Below are 24184 nucleotides of genomic sequence, written 5' to 3' on the forward strand. Positions count from 1 at the left end.
GCCTCACCTCCATCTGAACGTAGCCCTGCCTCCTTGGTTCCTACGGGTGTGGTAGAGATCTTGTGTGGTTTTTGAAGGGTAAGGAGGACTGTTTGCAGTTATGACCCATTGGCATAAACTGACTGTAGTCTATACCAGCTTGCTTAATAGACCTGATTATCTTGCCACAGCAAAATCAGGTATGGTTTTTAACTTGTCCATCTTTCCTATATTTTAAGCCACTTGTAAGTAGATAGACATCTCTGATTTTAAATGGCATTAAATTAGAATTAACAACTGAATAATTCAACTGATGTTGTACAACTTAGAACACAAACCAGACAGTAAATTACTAAATCTAACATTCCAAGTGTTTTCTAGTGTGCCTTTAACTTTTGCTGGGCACAAATGGAAATGCTCAGCCTCTGAAGATCATAAAAAGGGTTTGTTACTGTTTAGTAATACAAATTAAAACACAGCTGGGAATGAAGTAGTTAGCCCAATCTCACAGACATTAGCCTCCCTCTGTTTATTTCCGCCTGTGTGTATTCCTAGAAGCAAACAGCTGTGTATTCAGTTTTCTTCTTTATTCCTTTACTTAAGATCTGGATTTCAAAAGAAGTAAACTGGGCATTTAGGCTGAGAAAAATTGCCATATCTTTTTCAGTTGAAGCAATGGTATATCCATAACATTAAAATATTTTTTGAAATAGATTTACCTGCAGTTTCATATAGTTGTGGCCATAATCTACCTGCCCTTTAAAAAAATATAAATGCTGTAAGAGGATTGGAAAGTTCCTTGTCTCTCTTCCTTACCTCTTCACCACCTTTTTCCTCCAACTTCTAGTGACAGTTTATTATAATGACTACACAGTATTGTGTAGTTATATCATAATATATTCCATTAGTTCCCTATTTTCAGTGGTTGATTTTTCTAATCCTTTTTATTAAAATAATTTAATTCTATAGAAAACATCCTTGAACATATATTCTTTAAAAGATTTTTTTTAAGTTCATAGTTGTAGCATTGCTGGGTCAAGGAGTGTGAATTTTAAACTTGATACTTTATAATAATAAAGTGTCTTAAATTGAACTTTAACTTGATGGGGGACAGAGGACATCAAAGCTTTATAATCTCAATATTCTAAGAAGTAATTTTTTTCTGCTCAAATACTAAAATATTAAAACTGATAGTAATAGTATTAATAATAGTTCATCACCTTATGGAAGAAAGCAGTAAGGCTTTTGTTTTCTTTTAAATCAAAGGATTTATTGTAGAAACCATAGCCTTATGAAAAGTCTGGCAGTCAGGACTTTTGGGTTCTTTTTTTAACTATTTAAGTTTTTAGGAACACCTGGGTAACTCAGTGGTTGAGCCTCTGCCTTTAGCTCAGATCATGATCCCAGGGCTCTGGGATCTAGTCTTTATCAGGCTCCCCAGAGGGAGTCTGCTGCTCCCTCTGCCTATGTCTGCCTCTCTCTGTGTCTCTTGTGAATAAATACTCTTCAAAAAAAAAACACAACTATTTAAGTTTTTAGAAGTTCATGTCCTTTCTTAGCATGAATATGTTAATGTTTTATATTAGAAATGTTCAGAACATTCCCTAACAAAAAAGAGTAGGATAACTGAAAGTATTTTTATGCAATATTTTCCTTTACTCTTGAGCTGTATCCCTATATTTTTCAAGGAGAAGCAGATTCTCTCACAACTCATTTTGAATCAATTACTGTTTTTTCTTTTTGTTTTGTTTCTACTGGAAAAAATGCTTAAGCGAATGTCAGAAAACTTGCATCTGATTTGACTAAAATATGTTTTTGTGTCTTTCTGAAGACCAAAGTGTTACTTCATTTGTAAGGAAATCTTTTATGTATTGAAAGCTAATAGGTTTAATAGTTAGCTACCTATTAAAACATATTGTCAGTACCCCATCTCACTCATGTGCACCAAAGATTGAGAACTACTACTATTTTAAACTCTCAGATTTTGCAGATAGGATCTTGGCTCAAAGTAGCAGTTCAGCCTTCTATAGATTTAAAATGGAGCCTTTACTTTCTAAAGTGTGCTGACTACTTTTGCTTTTCCAGGATTAGCAGGTATTGAGATAGTGATATGTTGAGAATATGCCAGTAAAACAATTTCTAGGAGCAAAAACTTTTTGGCATTGAAATAAGAGGATTTACTATAACATATGTGCTTTTGGAAATTAACCAAGATGGAGTATGTGGGTGCCAGCTTCAAAATGGAACAGAGAATGTTCTTTCCTTCAGGGCAAAGGAAAGAAGTATAATCTCAATTATTCAAATTAGATACCCGTTTTCAAAACAGAATGAGTAGATTTTTCTGGAGCCATAAAGTAGTCTTACTTTGTTCCCATAATATAGATTTGCACACACTCATTTAAGTGAATGGCCAAAAAAAAATTATTAGTCATCTAATGTGAATCAGAAATCATTTAACTTCTGAAAAGCAATTGTATTGTGATGCAATCGTTTTGGGGGAAATGAAGGAAGTTCACAATTAGGTTTATTGCTTTAGCAATTGCTTTGTATTTATGTTGAAATACAAGTTTATTTTAATATAAAATGGAATTATTATACATTTGCCTTAGTTTAATATTTTTCCTTACTACAGAACTTAGAGTTGCAATTCTAGCTTTCATTTTATTCCTACTGGAAAGTTCTCAACATTAAATTCCTTTACTCAACAAATTACCAAGTTCCCACTATGTGTTAGGCAAGCTCTGCTATTTCTTTCTGTTGGCATTTTGTTAGGTGATTTTAAAATGGTTACCCTAGGGCAGCCCTGGTGGCGCAGCAGTTTAGTGCCGCCTGCAGCCCAGGGTGTGGTCCTGGAGACCTGGGATCAAGTCCCACATCAGGCTCCTTGCATGGAGCCTGCTTCTCCCTCTGCCTGTGTCTCTGCCTGTCTCTCTCTCTCTGTGTCTTTCATGAATAAATAAGTAAAATCTTAAAAATAAATAAATAAAATGGTTACCCTAGTTTACTGCATTTTTTTTAAAAGATTTTTATTTATTTATTCATGAGAGACACAGAGAGAAGCAGACATAGCAGAGGGAGAAGCAGGGTCCCTCCAGGGGAACCTGATGTAAGACTCGATCCCAGGACTCTGGAGTCACAACTTGAGCAGAAGGTAGACTCTGAACCACTGAGCCACCCAGGTGCCCCTGCATTATTCTTTCATAGGAAATGGGTTTATACTTAATTTTAACCCTTCTTCCATATAAGAGTATTATACTGAACATTTCTAGGGGAAATGTTTTCTGTTGAGGCAAGTGGACAAAGAAAACCGGTTATTTATGGGTAAAATTGATTTTTCTTAATCCTGAAATTGCAGGATATAATTCATCCCTTGAACTTATTTCCTTGAAGACACTTTTTTTTTTCTGTAATGTTTTAATATTTAAAGGCACCAAAATTAAAAGGAAGTCTTTCTCCACTTTCTAGTCCAGCCATTCAGTTTTAGGATATTAATATCTTCCTTGTCAGATTGCTTTGTGACTTTAGCTAAAGAACAAAGCACTTGAATATATCATCTTGTAAGAATGTGGACCTTATGAACAAATTAAGAGAGAAATTCATTCCAGGTATTACATTAGCAAGGTTATGATGAAATAATACTTGAAATTATAGGGGAAGTAAAAATTAGTATAATTAGACGAGTTTCAATTTAGTAAGTATAGAAGGGTCAGCATTCACAATTACCTTGGAAAAATGCAATAGCCCTTTTTCATTTTCTTCAAGTGTTTATAGTCTTGATGTGTCATTTTATCCTAGTATTTAAAGGAGCAGTAGGATATTACTACATTAACTTGAGCTTTAAATATTCTTATTTGAACATTAATTGATAGAATAAAAATGTTTTTTCTAAGCTGATTTTACTGATCAATCAGAGGCAAGAAAATTCTAGCTTTATTTTTCTATGTCTTATAACTATACAATTTTTGCTTTGTCTTTTAAAAGAATAACATTTTATTATGTCATGTAGATACTATTCCTTGTATTGATCTTCTGGTTCAGTGAGAATGTGCTTTGTTTATGAAAAAGGAAAAGAGCATTTCATTGAAAAATGTTTTTATAAGGAAGTAGAATATAAAAATAACTCATTTGTGTGTTTTTAAAAATTTGTTAATACACTGAATTCAAGCTTGACTTAGGCTGTGTGTATCCTAGGTTTAATAATTTAAAATTTTAAATAATTTAAATAAATTAAACATTTAATTAATTGAAATAACTAAAATTTGTGTCAAATATCAAGTATTTTTTTTTAAAGATATTTACCACTGTCTCAATGTTTTCATCATTTCTTAAACTTTTACTTTTTCATTTTCTGTTGTATTTGTCATTTATCTGGTACTTTGGAGGATAATTAATAACACTAGTTCTTAGTCATGAGTTGCACTCAGACTTTATATAAATCAGTTGTTTAGAACTTGTAGTACGTTTTCCCATAGAAACAATATTGTGGAAGTAAATCTTTCCTCAAACTAGCCAACTCATGATGTATTGTACCGATAGTATTAGAAAACTGTAATTTATTTGCAATACTTTGGACAGATACATCCCTCTATTATAATCTTGTAAAGATTCTTGTTTGCTTTCCCTTTTACTTCTATTTTTTTTAAACTTTTTTCACGAATATTTTATTTAATTAATTAATTAATTAATTTATTTATTTATTTATGATAGTAACAGAGAGAGAGAGAGAGAGGCAGAGACACAGGCAGAGGGAGAAGCAGGCTCCATGCACCTCCCGGGTCTCCAGGATCGCGCCCTGGGCCAACGGCAGGCGCCAAACCGCTGCACCACCCAGGGATCCCCTCCCTTTTACTTCTTAAGCAAATGTGATGGAGACTTCTCTTCTTAACTTCTGCAGATACCTCCTGTGGCTTTCTGTGGCACCTCTAGTGGAAATTTTGTTCTGTGTATGTGGAAGCTGGGGAGAAGACCTATATAAATGTGAACAAATCTGAGCTTCTTCGATGGATACCTCTTAGTCTTGACCTCAGGGCTTGGCTGACTCTTCTACTACTAAGAACTAACATGTCTCCTTTTCACTGTTCTCTCAACTTAGCCAGTGCATCTTTTCTTCCTGGCCCACTTCCAGTAGGGACACAGTCTCACTTCTTTCTTCCGCTTTCCCAAAAGCAATTTCACAGGCCATGTGGTGGATTCTACGGGTGTGAATGTATGTGTACGTGTTTTCCTTATTCATTCCTTCTTTCCTTCCAATTGCTAGGAAGATGAGAAATGAAAACTTTCTATAGTCACTTCCCTTCTGCAGTCACCCCCCCTCCCCATCCAGGCTGTTTTCTCTTTTTTTGATAGATCATGTTCCATCAGTTTTATAGCCATAAAGGTTATACGTTTTTGAATATTCAAAAGCTATTTCATAGGGGCACCGACTATCCTAGACATCTTAGCACCAATGTTGGGTGTTAGGATTTAGGGAGCAAAGAGCAACAAAGGGCATTTCAGAGTTTGGGAAAGAAAATGAATTTAGGGGCTATAAATATAAACATTATTGTGCCTGTATTTGAGGAGGAGAAGAAAAGGGATACAGAATTAGCCATACATTTAGCTGTTGTACTCTTTGCAAACCTCTCTCTCTTTCTAGGTTCCTTGTACTTGAAGCCAGGCAGGGTGGAAGAGGTGGATAAGGAAGGTTGAACTGGGAAAGAGGAAATAAGGAGGAAATCTCTTTGAAGGAGAGCACCAGGAGGGAATTTTTGCAGTCTTAATCGTCCTTTGAAGCAGTTCTTAACCTTTTTTATTTATGTTATATATACACACACATACATGTTTGTGATTGCAAAGCAACCAATTAAATTGAAATAGATGATAATTTTAAAACAAATTTTTGATACTATAATATCTGCTTCTTTATTATCATATAAAGTCTAGAAGTGAGTCTAAGTTTTTTGAAGTGTTGATGTGTAAATGATATTTCAGGATATCTGCAGTGACTATACTATGACACAAAATATCTGAATTCTACTGATGATAAAAATGTGAAGTGTTCCTGATGTGTGACTTGTCTGCATTTATAATTGAAGAAAAGGCTAAGTTTCCGCGAGAGGTCATTGAAGATAGAGAGTAATATCTTTCCCGTCTAACTTAATGCATTTTCTGAGTTCCATCCCCAGGTCCCTGTATTCCCTCCTATTCCTTGGGATACTTTTGTTTAGCGAGAACAAAGCAGATTAGAGACTGTCTTCATTTAAAAATTATAGTCCCTCTGTAATGAAATAAATTATACCTGTACAAATAGAATGTAGGGAAATCTTAGACATGCAGGCCATAGCAGACACTGATCTAGTACTTTTACATACTATATTTGATTTTAGATATTTCTCTTACTTATGGGTGGCATTTAACTTGTGCCTTTTTAGAAAGACATGTGAAATGATTGGCAAATTAAAGCACAATGCAAAATAAGATGTAAATGAAATCAGCAGTGAGTGAGTTTTATAAAAAAAAAAAGGGAGCTTATTTTGTATACAGGAACAGGTTGTTTTTGTTTTTAATGAATGTCAGCAACTTTACAAAACAAAGATAACTAAATGAACATTAGACTGACCTAGGGACAGATCATTTCATTTCCCTGTCTCTCAACTTTCCTCTACACAAATCGATGCCAGTTAACTATTCTGTGTACCTCAGAGAGTTGTTGTCAGGAGAAATGAATGAGATAATTGAAAGTAAACACTTTTAAACTGCCGAGCACCTTACTAATATAAGATGGTATCGTTATTAGTTTTGGTGTTGGTGATGAAAAGTAACTCACAAAATTCAAAGAGTGTAGTGTGACCAACACAACTAAATCTAAGATATAGTTGTACAGTGGGTTGGGACTCTAATCTGGTCTAATGTCTTCATTTTGTGCAGGAAAGGAAAGAACTCTAATATTTATTTAGTGCCTATGAAGTGTCAGAAGCAGTGCTGGATCTTTTCATATATTACCTTCTTTAGTACCCAGAATAACTTTATAAAGCTAGGTATTAACACTTCACACCGCCCCCACCCCTTTGTGAACAGGTGAGAAAATGAAGACATAAAAAAGTAGCATGACCAATATCATAGCTAGTTAACCAGGACCCAGAATTTGAATTTGATCTTTCTACTCTACTGTCTGAGGTAGAGGCTCTGTGCTTCTAAATGTTATCTCTGCTGGTTTTTGCTAGTTGAGTTTCGGTGTCCTGGAAAACTGTGGTTGACTTCTTGTTTATGTTTTCTATTCTAAATGTATTCATTGTGGGCTACCCACTTAACTGTTCTATTCTGCCCTCTTGGGAAAAATAAAATAACTCTGCCATTTGGGGCCTTTACAGATTTCCAGTTTTTCAAGTCTCATCTGAGTTCTTAGTATACCCAGTGACCCTTAAGGTCACTAATCACCTCTGCAGAGGTTAGCCAACCAATCCTGTTCCCACTCTCGAGAGAATAAAGTGAGGCTCCCTGTTAAGAACTTTCTTTTTCCAACTTTTTTCTTCCATCACCCAAAGCAAGATACAGTTTTGAGTTTTTAAAGATTTTATTTATTTATTCATGAGAGACAGAGAGAGAGGGGGGCAGAGACATAGGCAGAGGGAGAAGCAGGCTTCCTATGGGGAGCCCGATGCAGGACTCGATCCCAGGACCCCAGCATTACGACCTGAGTGGAAGGCAGATGCTCAATCACTGAGCCACCTAGGTGCCCCCTGAGATATAAGTTTATCCTGACTTTACTTCCATTCTCCCTGTTTTAAAGGAGTGACTGTTCTTTTCATCTGAAAGAAACTCTTCTTACACCTCTGCTGTTGATCCCCCAACCACCCCAAAGTTGCTTTAAGATGTTGCTTAAACATCTTTTTTACCTTTTGTTTCATTTCTTCACATGAGAAAACTTTTTTTTTTTCAAGCCTCCACCTTTCTGAAAAGGCATCACTTATCTTCGTCCTATTCTTGATATTTCTTCCTTCTCTTCTCTCATTATTTTCAGTAGCCAGATTCATTGGTGCCTTTGCATTGTGGCTATTATGCTGTCTTTCTTCCTTGATGCCACTTCCCACTATCTAAAATCCCCTGATTTACCTAGCTCAGTAGGTTTTATTACCATCTCTAGGATTCTCAAGTACAACTTCTCAGTCTGCTGAGAAGGTACATTTTCAAGCATAAATACTGGTAGCCTCTGTTGCTCACATCCTTCATATGTCTTCTTGACACAGTCACTTTCCCTGAGTGATCTTGTTTTTTCATGTTAATCTTCAGCCACTAGTGATAACTCCTAAGTTTTTATCTCCAGCCATCTTTCTCTCCACCATTTAAACCCATTTTTCTGTTTTTACCTGTGGGTGACATAAATTGAAGTATTCCCAAATAAACACGTTCTCCTGTCACTCTACTGTGACCCCTTCTCCCAATTTTCCCCTTTATTTTTCTCCTCAAAAATAACAACCAACCATCCCCCATACAAACACTCCCCCCCAAAAAAACAACAACAACAACAAAAAAAAAACTGCAACTCATATCACCTTGTTCTGTGCTTCCTGAAGACAATTTTGGAATTGCTGAAAATTCTTCTCTTGACGGGGTGAAGATGATGTTCCCACAGATGGATGGGTTGCAGATCTTCTAAGAAGTATCATGTAAGGTTTGGTTTTCTTATTTAGTATCATGTTAGTTGCTTTATAAGAAACTTACACTGTATCTGACCTACATTTAAGTCAAAGTTACATGCATGCATTATGGCCCATGCCTGATGCTCTGCAAACGGTGGTGGTTTTAATTAGAAACTGAGGATATGAGTGCTCCACTTCTTTCTTTCTTTTTTTTTTTTTTTAAAGATTTTATTTATTTATTCATGATAGCCAGAGAGAGAGAGAGAGAGGCAGAAACACAGGCAGAGGGAGAAGCAGGCTCCATGCCGGGAGCCCGATGTGGGACTCAATCCCAGGAGCCTGACACGGGACTCGATCCCAGGACTCCAGGATTGCGCCCTGGGCCAAAGGCAGGCGCCAAACCACTGAGCCAGCCAGGGATTCCCCGCTCCATTTCTTTTTTTTTATAAAACTCTAGTTTCCTTTCAATATCTAGAGTAAATCTTGGATCAGAAAAATTTATTCTGGATAAGAACCTTTTATTGTTAGCAACCTAGACATCATTTTTCTAGATCTTTGGACAGTGTTTTAATTCACCCACATCCTTAATCAGTGTTAAATTGCTAGCGATAGAATCTTTGATATTCAGAGATGAGGTCTGACGTATAGAGTATAGAAAAGAGTTCAAACCAGAAACCTGTAATACCTGTTTAGCCTGTGTTATAACCAAGACTGGGCAGATTCTCTGCAGGATCCACTTTGGGGAAGCTCTACATAGTGGCTTGTAATGTCTTTTATTTTCTAAAACTTTTGTGTGTTTTGGTTAAACTCTTCTTCAGACACTTTACTATTCAAGCCACTTTAGGAAGTGAAGTTATATCACAGTTACACTGTGAGCCATTTTAAAAAGGGTTCATAAAAGGCAAAGTAATTAGTATTGTCCCAAGTGCCATTATTTAACTGTGGTTTCAATTTGTAAAATATTTAGAAGTTTGGAAGATTAAGTAACTTTTCAATAGCAAAGATTTGTTGAAGGTTAGCTTTTTGGAAGTACTCTGATAGAATCCTAGGAAAAATACAACTTTGGTACATGCATGTGTTAGGTGAGTTTACAGACTAGAAAATTAGATGTAACTAAGAAACTTGATTTCATCCTGAACAAGTGGGTAACCAGGATGATCTAGTGTAAATCCAACCCTGGCTGCCCCATTGTTCACCAAAATACCAGAGATTTTTCATGCTCTGGATACCAGAGGCTTATTGTCTTTTGCATTGTTCTTGCTGTCTCTTCCTTACTTACTTTAAAAAGGAATCGAATATTGGGAATTACATTTAATGTCCCCATTTTAATTACTTGCACATTTCACTTTTACAAGTGGTCCGTTTGAACATATAAATGTGATTCAAATATTATTAATTTTTAACTCTCAACTTGTTGCTTTATATTGACACCAGCTAAATAAGTATCTGGCCAGGACAAAAGGACTCCTCCTCAGTTACTTAGAGGAAACCAGTTAGGGGGCCCTGCTTATCTTTCTGTTGTGCAGGGTGAGGCTTTTGCATGATCTTGAAGCAAATGAGGGTGCAACAGCTCTGGCTTTTTATAAGGAGAAGTGAGCCTAGAGGTTCCACAGGCATCTGGGGATTTGAAATTTATCACATATGGACACATGTCTTATGTTCCAAGTCTCAGCATCTCTCCTTCCCCCAGTAAAATTAAAAAGTAAGTAAATAAAAGAATTCCTTTCTACCCTTTTCAGAAATAGTATTCTGAAATTTTGGTACCCAGCATTTCCAACTTAGTGTTATATTTGTTAGTGCAGTGATTTTTTTTGTTTTTTCAGTTGGTGAATTTGATTTTGGAAGTACTTATGGGATATGAAACTACTATGTGCATATCAGAAGCTCTATGATACCTACTATTTAGAAACCTAGTTTTTTGTTTTTAAAGATTTTACTTACTTATTCATGAGAGACACAGAGAGAGGCAGAGAGAAGAGAGAGAGAGAGAGAGAGAGGCAGAGACAGGAGAAGCAGGCTCCATGCAAGGAGCCCAGCATGGGACTCTATCCCTGGACTCCAGGATCACGCCCTGAGCTGAAGGCAGATGCTCAACTGCTGAGCCACCCAGGTGTCCGGAAACCTAGTTTTTATTAAGATGATCTAGCTTTTTAAACTCTTCGTATGTCTAAGCTGAGTATTTAAGGACCACTGAACTCAGTAGATAAGAAGGCTATTTTTAGAAACAAGATACTTTGTGATTAAGAAGACAGACTTTGGAGAGGGAGACAAACCATAAGACCCTCTTAATCATAGCAAACAGAGGGTCACTGGAGGGGAATGGGTTGCGGGGACAGAGTAACTGAGTGATATCCTTAATGTCCTTAAGGAGAGTGTGTGATGTAATCAGCACAGGGTATTATTGTATAAGATTGATGAATCACTGACTTCTACCTCTGAAACCAGTAATACATTATATGTTAATAATTGAATTTTTTTTAATAAAAATTTTGTTTTTTAAAGGCAAATTTTGGGATCAGAAAGACTTGGATTTCAGTTGCAGCTTTAACGTGATTAGCTATTTCTTTGGGCAAGTCATTGAACCTCTGAATCTGTTTCCTCAACTGTCAAATGGGGATAAAAACAAACTCTTTCGTGTATTTTAAGACACAGGATTTTAGAAGACTACTTAACCTAATTAAAATAGTTACTTAACATACGTATGTAAGGCATACCATGCTTTAGGTCTTTACACTTTTATAAATTATATTAATTCACTTAATCCTTGTAATTATGAAGTAGATATGATTGTTTTTGACAATTTATAGAAGGAAACTGAGACACAAAGAGATCAGTGACTTGCCTGAAGGTCACACAAATGTGATAGAGTTGGGGTCTGGTTCCAAAGTCCTTATTCTCAATGCAACACTATACAATCTCTCCTAATGTTCTTTTTTCTAAAATAAAGTATGTGTGGGCTCAAAAAAAAAAAAAATAGTAACAGTTCTTTTCTTTCTTTTTTTTTCTTTCTTTTTTTTTTTTTTTTTTTTTTTTTTTTTTAGTAACAGTTCTTTTCTAATGCTAAAACATAAAAGGAAAAAAATTCCCAAATTAGAGCAGGGTTGAAGAAAGTTTAACCTAAATTTAACAACGAACTTAATTTTATCTAGTTTACTCCTTGTGTTATTGACCTCACTGAAACCTATTGCAGTTACACAAACACATCATGGTACTAAATGTCTTGTACCTAATGTTTTATTCCCAAATGACAAAAGATCAGTGTTATGTCATTGTCTCTGCTTTTGCCTCTTTTTCATTTCAGTGTCTTGGCTATCTTTTCCTGGGTAGGATCCTTGTGTTTGTACTCTACTTTCATGCATTATTATCACCCCTAAAATGGTTTGCCACCTCCCACATTTGTCCTTTTATACCTCAGCTGAGTAGTGGCTGTGATCCAGGAGCTTGACACTCTTTGCCTATACAAAGGCTGTCAGCTGTCCAGGAGAAGTTCCAGATCATGATTTCTGTAGCCTCTGCGATTTTAATAGTATCAGGCTTCCATGTTGATAGCTATTATGAATATAAATAATGATAAACTAAATGTTTTCTTAAAAAGCACCTGTGTAAAAAAAAAAAAAAAAAAAAAGCACCTATGTATTTCACTTTTCTTTCTTTGCTTCTTTTTGAGAGTAGTAGTGACCACAACAACATAATTTTAGTTTTCTCTAATTTTGTGGGCCATTGCCCTTTGATTTGTCACCTTTTGTGATTCTTGTCTGTTAATATATGGTCCACCTTATACTGTGTTTAAATGAAATTAACATTTATCAAATAAGCCATTGGATTTAAAATTTCTCTTCTGTATATTATCTTTCCGTTACCAAAAAATAAACAGTAAAAGAAGTTGCTAGCATATATTCATACAGGCAAATAATACCTACTTTGTATTCATTAATAAGATGGTACTATTCACACACCAACACTACCTTTCCCACTTCATTGGTCACCCAATTGTTATATCTGTTTAGGATTGTTTCCCATTTTGCAGTCCATACTTTGCATATAGATCAGTGATGAAAGCATTCTTCAGGGTAACCCTGAAACAATAATTTGATCTCAGATTCTTCTGGGAACCAAGGAGAGCTAAAAAAGAATGTGTCTTTCAAAAGGGATGAACTGAATGTAGCTCACTTATGAAATGGATAAATGGATAAAAGTGGTAACAGATGCAATACCTTATTTGATTTAGGAAACTGCAGAAAGTAGTTTTGATTTTGGTGTTGGCTTCATGCTTACATAAGATTCAGCAAGGCCTATTTTGCTTTGGAAACATGTCTACTGGACACATTGAGTCTTGATGCTGAGATAATTTTTTTGTGGTTCTTAGTTTGCTGACACTTTTCAGGTTTTGAAATCCTATCTTTTCTCTATTGGTTTGACCTGTGTTATTCCAGTTTTTTTATTTCATTTCTTCCATTCATTTTATTCATTCCGTCAACCAAGAGATGTTTATTCGGCTTGTACTTTGCACTAGGTAGTGTGTCCTTCACTGAGGTTGCTGTGGTTGAGCAAACACAGATGTCCTCATGGAGTCTTCATTTTAATGAGGGAGACAGTACTTAAATCAGTTGTCCCACAAATCACTGTAAAGCTTAGTGATAAACTTAGTGAAGAGAGATGCAGTGTCATAAGAGTTGTCTGTGGGGAGTTGACTGAATCGATATCTACAGGGTAAATGGAAATTACCCAGGCAGAGAGGGAAAGGCAGGTAGGTCATTGCAGGCATAGGAAATAGTTGCGAAAAAGCCACATGGAGAGAGGAAGCATGGTAGGTTTGTAGAACTTAAGGAAAGCCTGTGTATCTGGAGTGTATAGACAGAAGTCTAAAGCAGAGGTGGGAAAAGTAGGTTACAGGATCATTCCAAGGAGTACCACGAAGGCCATGTTCAAGACCTTTTTGTTTATCCTCAGAGCAGAAGGGTTCTAAGATCCCATTTCTGTCTCAAAAAGCTCATCCTGTGAGAAGAGATTAGAGAGGCTTGCATGAGTGTAGAAAAACCCATTAAGCTATTGCTTAATGTCATTTTAATGAATTCTAAGTTATAAAATGATACCTGTGTTTCACCATCTTTGTGCTTTGTATTTGGAATTTTCATTGTGGAAGCTTGTCTCTCTGTTTGTCTTGCAAAGGCCCCTGAGTCTACCTGGAAGTAAGTGAAAGTGAAGGTTACTTGCTACTCTAGCTCTGTGGCTGTTTTGTCTCAGATAATCAACTGTTAGTCTCAGAGAATAAGCTGGGATGAATTGAGGTCCGACTTACCATAATTTGATTGGTTTCTTATTTTTTGTCTATTAGATATGAAACTTGTGGTCGTGGTGGTGGTGACCGTAGCAGCAGCAACAGTGATAGTAGCAAATACATACGTATCAGGCACTGTTCTGGGTGTTCTGCATGTATCCATCCATTTATTTCTCATTCAGTCTCATGAGCTGTTGGAACTTCTATGTTCTCTTCTTAGAGATGAGGATAAAGCCCAGAGAGATTATGAAATTGTAGAGCAGGGTATGAACTCAGATAGTTTACTTCCAGTATCCAAGCTCTTAAAACCATTCCTCTAAGTCAAAGGTCATATGTGGCAGGTTAGAGAGGTTAGAGCCCTCTCAAAGGTCAGACTGCATATGTCAGGGAAGCAGGACCCCAGCCCAAGCACTCTGACTTCAGAGCCCCTGCAATGTTTTAAGTCGAGGAAGGTCAGGTGGCCCGGGTGGCTCAGCGGTTTAGCGCCGCCTTTGGTCCAGGGTGTGATCCTGGAGACCCGGGATCGAGTCCCGTGTCAGGCTCCCTGCATGGAGCCTGCTTCTCCCTCTGCCTGTGTCTCTGCCTCTACCTCCCTCTCTCTGTGTATCTCATGAATAAATAAATAAAATCTTTAAAAAAAAAAAAAAGTCGAGGAAGGTCAAGTTTCAAATGTCTGTAACTAATTGATTTTACAGAGTGGCAACCCATTTTCTTTTAGTGTTTTCTAGACATCATAAATCATTAAGAACACATTTTACGTATAGTTTTGAAATCGCATTGTTCCATAGATGTATACTGTATTTAAACTTCTTTAATTTTAGGTAATAAGGTGTTTTATGTTGAGAATAATTAAAAGTGTATGAGACTACCACCATAATGAGGACAATGAAAAGATACAAAGTGTTGATGAGTATATACAGCAGCTAGAACTCTCCTGTACTGCTGGTAGGAGTGCAAATTAGTGCCATCACTTTGTAATACTGTTTGTTAGTATTTACTAAGACTGAACACGTGCATATCCTATGACTCAGTTCCCCTCTTAAGTAAATACTCAACAGGAATTTGAATATATATTCACCAAAAGACGTCTACAAGACCATTCATGAGATGTGTGTATAATAAATAATAGCAAAAAACTAGTAAGTACCCAAGTGCCCATCAGTAGTAGGTAGATAAGTTGTGACATGTTCATCTAATGAAATACTGTATAGCAACAAGAATAGTTGACAGCTGCATGCAACAGTAAGATTAAATATCAGTTGAATATCATAAAGATAAGTTTGGATACATGTCTTTCCAGACCTTTAAAAATATGTGTGCATATAGATTCATTTCAGAAGGGAAACTGCTGGTTTTCTTCTCTATAATAGGCCAAGCTACTGTGAATACAGGCCCCAAATATAATGGCACAAACACAATAGAGTTTATTTTTCATTCACACACAATAGTCCAGGGTCGATGTTCAGGTTGGGATTTGGGTGCGGGCCTCTTACCACTCCTTGCATTCTTTCAGGAACTTGAGCCAGGGTTGTGTCTGACATCTTCAACATGTAGCTCCAAAGTTGTACCCCTGCCTATGTACTGTTGCAGAGACCATCATCACAAGGCACACCAAAGTGTGCGTGTTAGGAGTAAGGATAAGAGGTGGAAATATTGTCTGCTTTTGTGCCCAGGAAGAACATACTTTGATAGTCAGTATACATTGTTGTGCATATTATTTCTGCTGTTTTGTGATTTTTTTTCCCTCCTCCCAGCATACTAGTACATGGTAACTCTCTTTTCATGTCAGTGAATGTGGATCTCTTTCTGTTTTTTATTTTTATTTTTTTTAAAGATTTATTTATTTATTCATTCAGAGAGAGCAAAGAGAGAGGCAGAGACACAGGCAGAGGGAGAAGCAGGCTCCCTGCAGGAAGCCCAATGTGGGACTCGATCCTGGGTCTCCAGAATCACACCCCGGGCTGCAGGCAGTGCTAAACCGCTGCGCCACCGGGGCTGCCCCGCTTTCTGTTTTTTAATGGCAGTAAATCACCTCTTTGAATGGATGGGGTGAATTATAATTTAACATGCTTATATTGGTGGTTTGTTTCTTTCAGGTTTTTGACTATTACTAACCATGGTATCAAGTGAATATACTTGATAAGAAGATTGGTTTTTGTAGGGTAGTATTATTAACAATAGAATTTGATGGCTCAAAAAGTAACCCCATTTTTAAGGTTTTGATATACATATTGGTCTCCAGATTAATTGCCTTCAGTGTTCATTCTTATTTGGTGTATTCATCATTTTTATTGTTTTTAAGTAAGATTTTCATTTGTATTTTGACAGTCATTTTTGTTTATTTCCAAAGACATTTTTGTTTTATTGTAAAATCGATCAGTCTGTTTCTTTTTTGATTTCTGCATTTGGTGTCCTACTTGGAGTTACTCTTAGATTATAAAAATAGCTATATTGCCTTCTTTAGGTTTATATTTTTATTCTTGGTATTTATATTTCTAATCTACCAAGCAATGCTTTATTTTTTCATAAGAGATGCACAGAGAAAGAGGCAGATACATAGGTAGAGGGAGAAGTAGGCTCCCTACAGGGAGCTTGATGTGGGACTCGATCCCAGGACTCTGGGTTCATGACCTGAGCCAAAGGCAGACGCTCAACTGCTGAGCCACCCAGGCACTCGAGTAATAGTTTTTACATAGAACCTGTCTTACTATTTGTCAAATTGTTGGCTAATTGTCCCAATAGCATTATTTGTTGTTTTGATGTTGTCCAATATATAGAATTGTGTGAATATATATAAAAGTCTTACCACGTGTTTTAATATATCTTTAATAGTGATTAGGTTGGAGTAAGGTGGAAAGTATCAGTTCTCTGAGCCATTTGAAGCAGTGAGAGCCACATTGCTTCAGACAAAAGGTGGCATCACTAAGCATTAAACACATATCATGGAAAAGGTGAAGTAAGTCCCTTCTATTGGCTCAGAAAATGTGATAGATATGCTTTTACATTTGAAAAATCCTCTCCATTGTCCTAGCTGGCCCCCAGTTATAGGTTTACCATCTGATTTACATGGGGCTGCATTTGACTCTTATTTCCTGTGCTTTTTGGGCTCTCTCATATTGCTTCAGGGGGAAGTCAGTATACCTGCCCAGCTAAACGCTGGTTGACCCTAAAAGTGATTCTTTTTAGTGAGAATTGAGATCATGATAAGTTTGAGTACTGGTGGTTATGTTTTTGTTTTTTTTTTTTTTCAGCGAAAATGTTATGTCAGTTTAATTTATTTAACATGTGTGATTATTAAAGTTATTGAAAATAACCAAAGTCCTTGAATCCTGATAGACATTGTATTAACATAATTTTCTCTCTCGGTTTACATAATGTGGCCTTGAACAAGTCTGTATGTGTGCAACAATTTTAAGTCTTCTGAAAAAAGAAACCTTTCTTCCTTACTTGATGTATTTTGCTTAGTTAGCAATCATGCTCAGACTTTGTGAACAACAGAAAGAAAAAAGTTAGGTGTTGGACGGATAACTCAAGGGCCTAGTGGAACCACCCATCTAACCTCCCAGGCTCACCATGTTTGTTAAGGTTCCTTTGGTTGCAAAAACAGAAGCTAACTCAAACTGAAAGGACTCTTGTGGAGTTTGCAGTCTTGAAGGAATTGCTACACAGCTAAATTTTGCACAGAGCAAGAATCTAGGGCCTTGAGCATTGGGAGCTTCTGAGCCCTCCCTTGAGTGCTTTCATCAGGGTGACACAGCTGTGACCATATCGTCATACAATTGTCAAATTCCCAAGAGAGAATCTGATTTGCTTGATGGATGGAAAGATAGAGCCATCTGTAGAAGATTGAATCATATTAATTTGCTAGTCGGACTGTTTTTATCTCAGAAAATGCAGTTTCTCTTTCAGCTTAAAAGCACAGACAGGTTTTGAGCAGCTCTTCTAAGTGTCAGGAGAATCGTGAGATGGTGAGCCTTCCCAACTAATGTCTACTACATGTACCTTTGATCTTCTCCACTCCATAGATCTTGATTTCTTCATGGTTCTTTTACTATTTTGCTACAAACCCCCAGAAAAACCCCAACCCTAGATCAGCTTCCCTATACAGGGAAGCTAAATACTGTTGGGGAAAATGACACAACTCTTGAGATGGCCCTTCCCTTTCATTGGGTAGCTGGAGATTTTCCTAGTCATTATTTTTCTGTAAGGCATCCGTGGTAGTATGGGTTCTATGTGTGGTCATTAATAATTCCACATTTCACTGTATACTCTTCTGGTCTAAAAGTATGGCACAGTTAACTAGTGGGGAGACCACTGCTTCTTACTAGTTCTTTCTAGTTGAAAGTTTCTATTAATTGTCTCCACCCCACCCAACCACTGAAGTTCTTGATTACTTTGAACCATAGTCATAGTCCATTAAAGTTGTGTGTTTTCAATGGAGATAACCTTCAGGTTGGTTTCAGCATATAAGCTGTTGTAGATAAACAGAAGGAAGCATCTCCTGGCCATCATTTTGCTTCAGTATTCTGGCTGATGTAATGTTTTTTGAGACTTAACTTTGCACTGAAATCATGTATTTGGATTCTGTTGTTAGAAAAAAAAATTCTCTTTATATGTGTAAATGGGCTATTCTCATACAAAATAAACTTCAGAGTTTGTACAACCAAAGTGAGCTATACCTTATTTATGCCATAGATGAAACAAATCATCTGTGGCAAGTATATTTGTGGAAACCCCAAAACTCTGAATTGAAGGCAGTTCATTTCATTGATTTACAAAGAAATAACTGTTAAACAATTTCTTTTGGGTGAGAGATATAAAAATTTGATATCACTGTCTTTTATGTTATTTTAATATTAAATTTACTTAAAATTCTTCATCTCCCCATGTGTTCCCTTTCCCCCTTACACATACCTGCAAGCCCATGTATATACACACATTCTGATTTTCATGCTGTATTACATATAACAACAACAGTAAGAAGGAGCTTCTCAAATGAGGGAAAGAGTATATTAGTAGTGGATCAGATCAAATTTTGAGATTTCTTGTAAGAATGTGTTCTAAACAGAAACTCAGTTAAAGGTAAATGATTGTAAAATAGTAAGCATCCTGGAGACAACTTGGGGAGCCGGAAAGAGCTAGACTTTGGAATCATCTCGACTTGGCTTTGAATCCCACACCTGATTCTATCTGTGTAACTTCTTTGAGTTTCTGTTTCTTTTTCTGTAAAGTATATAGGATTAATGTAATATACTTTGAGTTACTGGCACATAGTAGATATGTGAATAATAAGGTGCAATCATTATTTTGAATTAGTTTGTCAAAGATAAAACAAATTGCTTTATTTATTTTATTCTGGTAGTTGTCCTGGAAAGCATGTATTCTCTTTCTCTTGTTTTTACCCTTAAAGAAAATTAAGTTATCAATAATGGGTTTGGTGTAGTGACTTTGCTGATGTGGTACAGCTACTTTAGACCCAGGATGCTGACTTAAACTAGTTTTCAGTTTTATCTTTGGACCTAAGTAAAGGTCTATTTAAAGATTATCTAGTGTAAAAAGAAAAGAAAAGGGGGGTGATTGTAAACTAAAGCTACCACAGATGAATGAAGTTAGTGTTGTTTCACTACTTAGTTTCCGCTGATACTACATTGAAGGGAATTGGAGCTTTCCTTCTCTGTCCAGTCCTGGGAGGGCCTCTAGCATCTTCTGTCTGACCTTTACCCATCCAGTTGACAGTGCTAAATTGGCCGCCTCTGACTACCAGTGGTAGACTGGAGTTTCACATTGCCTTCTGAGATACTTTGATTGAAATATCTGCCAGTGGTTTAACTACAGACTTTTGTAGGGTAAAAGCAAACTACTACATAAAATGCACACATTGAATCTAAGATGAATCCAATTTCACAAACATTAAAATGTTAAACAAAATGTATAAATCCAGGAAAGACATAAATTGAAGAACTCATTAGTGAGTTTTTGGTGACCTTATATGTGTTGATAAAATTAAGGTCTTCCTACCTCTTGTCTTCTGATTCCTACAGAGCCCTCAGTGGCTCCTGAGAAAGGGCCTGGGTAAAAATCAGGTCAAGATTTAATTAGGGCACAGTCTCTTAGACAAAGCTTGGACTGAGCATCTTTCTGGGCCATTACTGATAACTTGTACTTCTTTTTCTTTTGTTGTATAACTCTTTCTGCACTCTCTCTCTTTTTTTTTTTAAGACTTTATTTTCTTAATTTTAGGTTCACAGCAAAATTAAGAGAAAGGTACAGAGGTTTTCCATATACCCTTTGCCCCTACTCATGCATAACATCTCCCATTTTCAACATCCCCCAATAAAGTCAGTTCTTTTTGTAAACTTTCTTTTATAATCTTCTCATTCCTTATTCAGTGGTATGAGGTCAGAAATGAATGTTCAGCACTGGATGTAAAGAAAGGCAATATGTAGAAGTAATACTTTGTCATTATTTACTCTGCATTTATAATTGTGTGTGTTCTGTTGTGGAACTCTCCAGCAACCTCTAGCCCTCAGTGAACCAACCATTTTAGAAGGTGGCTGATGTATTGACCCTGCATTAAAGTACTACGAAATAAGATCAAGTGGAAACCCTGATCCCAGTGTTGTAAACTCCCTCTCTTGCCCCGTTTAATTTATTGGTAAAATTCAAGTGTGTGATCTTCCCTATATGACCAAAAAATTTCCTTGTGACTGGCTAATCTGGAATGTTTCTTTTTTCCTCCTTAAATTAAAAAACAAACCCTGTACCATACCCATACTTGGGTATTGAAGTTTCTGCAAGTATTTTATTTCTAAATAATAAGAGTTGAAAGCCTAGGAATGAGTGAAATAAAAACTTTTTAATTGTATGAAAAAGACTTGTGAGGTAGCAAATCAGAATATTCTAGTGACATTTTTCTCTTTGTCGTTGGCTTTAGCTTAATTAAATTGTGGGAAAATCAGGTCAGAAACATGAATAATCATTGTTAAGGTTTGTTCTTAACCTCTGAAGTGGAATATGGGAAGATGGCTAACCTGTCTGACCTGTCATAGGTGACATGATTCGTATTTATAAGGGGTTAATTTAAACTTGGCCTTAAAGATTTTGATGAGTAATTTAATGGCTTTCTTTTGTGTTTTAGGTTTTGATTTTTCAGTTGTATGGTTGTAGAGAACCTTTTCCTGCCGTAAACAAACTGTAAAGGGGGGATATTGCCTTTAAATCCAGTGAAAGCAGATGGGTAACTTTATGCATGAAATACAATTGAAATCTCCCTGTAACGATTTTATAAGTAATTTATCATCAGTTCTTTCTGTCTACATAATTGTTTGGAACTTGGTTGTTTTTCCTTACATACTTGAGTTTAAAGTGAGCACCCTAGCTGACTGGGAAGGTAGTTGAATTACTTGGGTGGATGACTGTACCACAGCCCATACACTATGCAAAACCACAGCTGTAAAAACCCTCATTTATAGTGAGAGTCTGTTACTCTTTGCTGTTTTCTGATGTCTTTGGTGTTTGTCTAACAAGACAGTTGCAAGAAGTTCATAAAATCTTAAGTGAAATTTTTTTTGCAGTTTGACATGTAAAATGAGAATAGTAACTAGAACAGAGATATTTTTCCCAGCCTTTCCCTTTAACCCACCCCAGGGAGAAACCCCAAACAGCCTGGCTTGACTTAAAGGGGAACATGGTAGAGAAAAACAGTTTCATTGACAGCTGAGGACTGTGATGTCACATTATTCCTGAAAGGATTGAAATTGTTAAGAAGAAATCGACTTAGGGAATAAGAATTTTTTTTAAAGGGATTTTTATTTATTTATGACACACACACACAGAGACAGAGACACAGGCAGAAGGAGAAGCAGGCCTCCCGCAAGGAGCCCGATATGGGACTCGAACCTGGATCCCAGGATCACACCCTGAGCCAAAGGCAGAAGCTCAACCCCTGAGCCACCTGGGAATAAGAATTTAAATGAGCAATTAAAGTCATAAGACTTTGATTAAAAATTTGGGAAATGTGGAGATTATCAGTTCCTTCATCTACCTCTGGGAAGATTTTAGTGTTTCTTTTAATATAGGGATGAAGAGACACTCTGTTTAACTCTGAATTCCATAGCTACTTGTAGTATAAATTTACCCTGCTTAAGAAAGCTTGATTAGCTATTCCTAAAATTTATGTGAATTTTATATTTATATAGCCAGGCTATTTTTAAAAAGAACAAAGTAGGAAGACTCATACTGCCAGATTTCAAGAATCATTACAAAACGACAGTAATCAAAGACAGTGTGGCATTAGAGAAAGGATAGATAACAAATAGAATCTGGAAATAGGCCCATACATGGTCAATTGTTTGTTTTTAATGCATAGGTGAAAATATACTGAAATGGAGGGAACTTAGCCTTTTTAACAAGTACTTCTGGACAGTTGGACATTTCTATGCAAAAAAAGAGAAATTTGACCCATTTTATACTTTATACAAAACTCAAAAAAAAAAAAAAAAAGGATCTACTAAAGGGACACCCGGCTGGCTCAGTCAGTAGAACATGCAACTCTTGATCTTGGGATTGTGAGTTCAGACCCCACATTGGGCAAAGAGCTTACTTAAGAAGAAAACTCCAAAAGCTCTAAAAATGGATCATAGACCTAAATTTTCAAACTATAAGTCTTCTAGAAGAAAACATAGAAGATGCTCTCTGTGATCTTGAGTTAGAGATGTCTTAGAAATGACACCAAAAGTATAAGACACAAAGAGAAACAAAATTGATAAATTGAACTTTGTCAAAGTTAAAAACTTTTTCCTTTGTGAAAAACTATTAATGGAAAGAAAACACAAGCAACTGAATGAGAGAAAATATTTGGAAATCATGTGTCTGACAAATAAATTGTATCCAAATAACATAAAGAACTGTAGAAACTTAACATTAAGAAGACAAACCATCCAATAGGCAAAGGGTTTGAAAAGTCACTTCACCAAGAAAGGCAGATTACAAATAAATACATGAAAAGATGCTTAACATCAATAGACTTTAGGGAAATGCAAATTAAAATCATAATTAGGTCCACTGCATCCCTATTAGAATGACTCAAAACAGAGCAATGAAGATATGTATTCCTTTCATTAAGTGTTTACCAGGTGCTACTAACAGTTCTCCATGCTTTACGTATATTAATCCACCATTTGATCTTTGTAAAACTGTGAGCATTCTCATTATCTATATTTTCAGATAACAGATCTGAGGCTTAGATAAATTGTCCATAGTCACACAGCTAGTAAAGGGCAGAACCAGGAAAATATAATTACAGAATTACACGAACACTGTATTACTCTACCATATTTGGTGAATCATGTGCTTTGGGTTAAGTTAGTAGTAATGATCATTCCCCTTGTGCCAAGAGTATATGTTTTACAGTAGACATTAAAATGGGGGAAAATATTTTACAGTTGCTCCTGATTTCCTCATACCTTCACATTTTTCCATCTGTTTATGAAAAAAATGTTTTAATTTCCTTTTGTTGCTAACTTTTAACCTCTGCCCATCAGAATAGTAAGGAAATGATGCTCAGAAAAAAGATATATTGCTTCTTGGAGCCAGTCACAGTTAAGGGCAGGGATGTCAGTGCTAGCTGGGAACAGTGCTTTGTTTTCTCCAAACAAAGCAATGGCATGGTGCTGGTGTTTTGTTTTTTTGTTTTTGTTTTTGTTTTTGTTTGAGCAAGAGATATACACATCACTCAACCATTCAAGGCTGTCACTATCTCACTAACTCCTTTGGCTTCTTGGAACATGAGGCAAAAGAGCAAAGCAGCCTGTGGGGGATGGCCTAGAGTGTTATGTTTGATTTATAAATAATTAACCTTATCATTGAAGAAAGCATTATATGTTTTGTTTTTATCTTTTAAGGCCTGGGGTTTGGCCGAGTCTCATTGGGATCCAGGTGATGATAGTAATGACAAAAGGTCAGGAGCTACCACCGTATCCCCTCAGCCATCAAAAATCAAACAGTTAAAAAAAAAAAATCAAACAGTTAAGTTTCAAGTGTTGGAAATATGAATTTTTCACTTTTCAGTCTCATAAACTAAAGCTACTGTTGCTATAGCAATGATTTTTCTCCTACATAAAATTTGTGTCTGAGACAATTTTTTCTTAAACATGGTTTTTAAAAGTATAAAATGAATAAGCGTAGGCATCATGGCCCTGAAATAATTCTTCAAATGGGAGAAAGGGGATTTGTTTTTAATAATTTCATCAATGTAAACATGAAGTCTTGATCACAATTCTTTCAGTTGATTTCATAGGTGGGAACTCTT

General features: G+C 36.2%; 1 protein-coding gene across 14 annotated transcripts in view; it reads left to right on the forward strand.

The window, feature by feature from the left end:
• Window positions 1-24184, forward strand: part of PLEKHA5 (pleckstrin homology domain containing A5) — a 242104-nt gene that overhangs the window by 27409 nt on the left and 190511 nt on the right. The window lies entirely within an intron of this gene.

The sequence above is a fragment of the Canis lupus genome, chromosome 27 (assembly GCF_011100685.1).
Source record: "Canis lupus familiaris isolate Mischka breed German Shepherd chromosome 27, alternate assembly UU_Cfam_GSD_1.0, whole genome shotgun sequence".
NCBI lineage: Eukaryota > Metazoa > Chordata > Mammalia > Carnivora > Canidae > Canis > Canis lupus.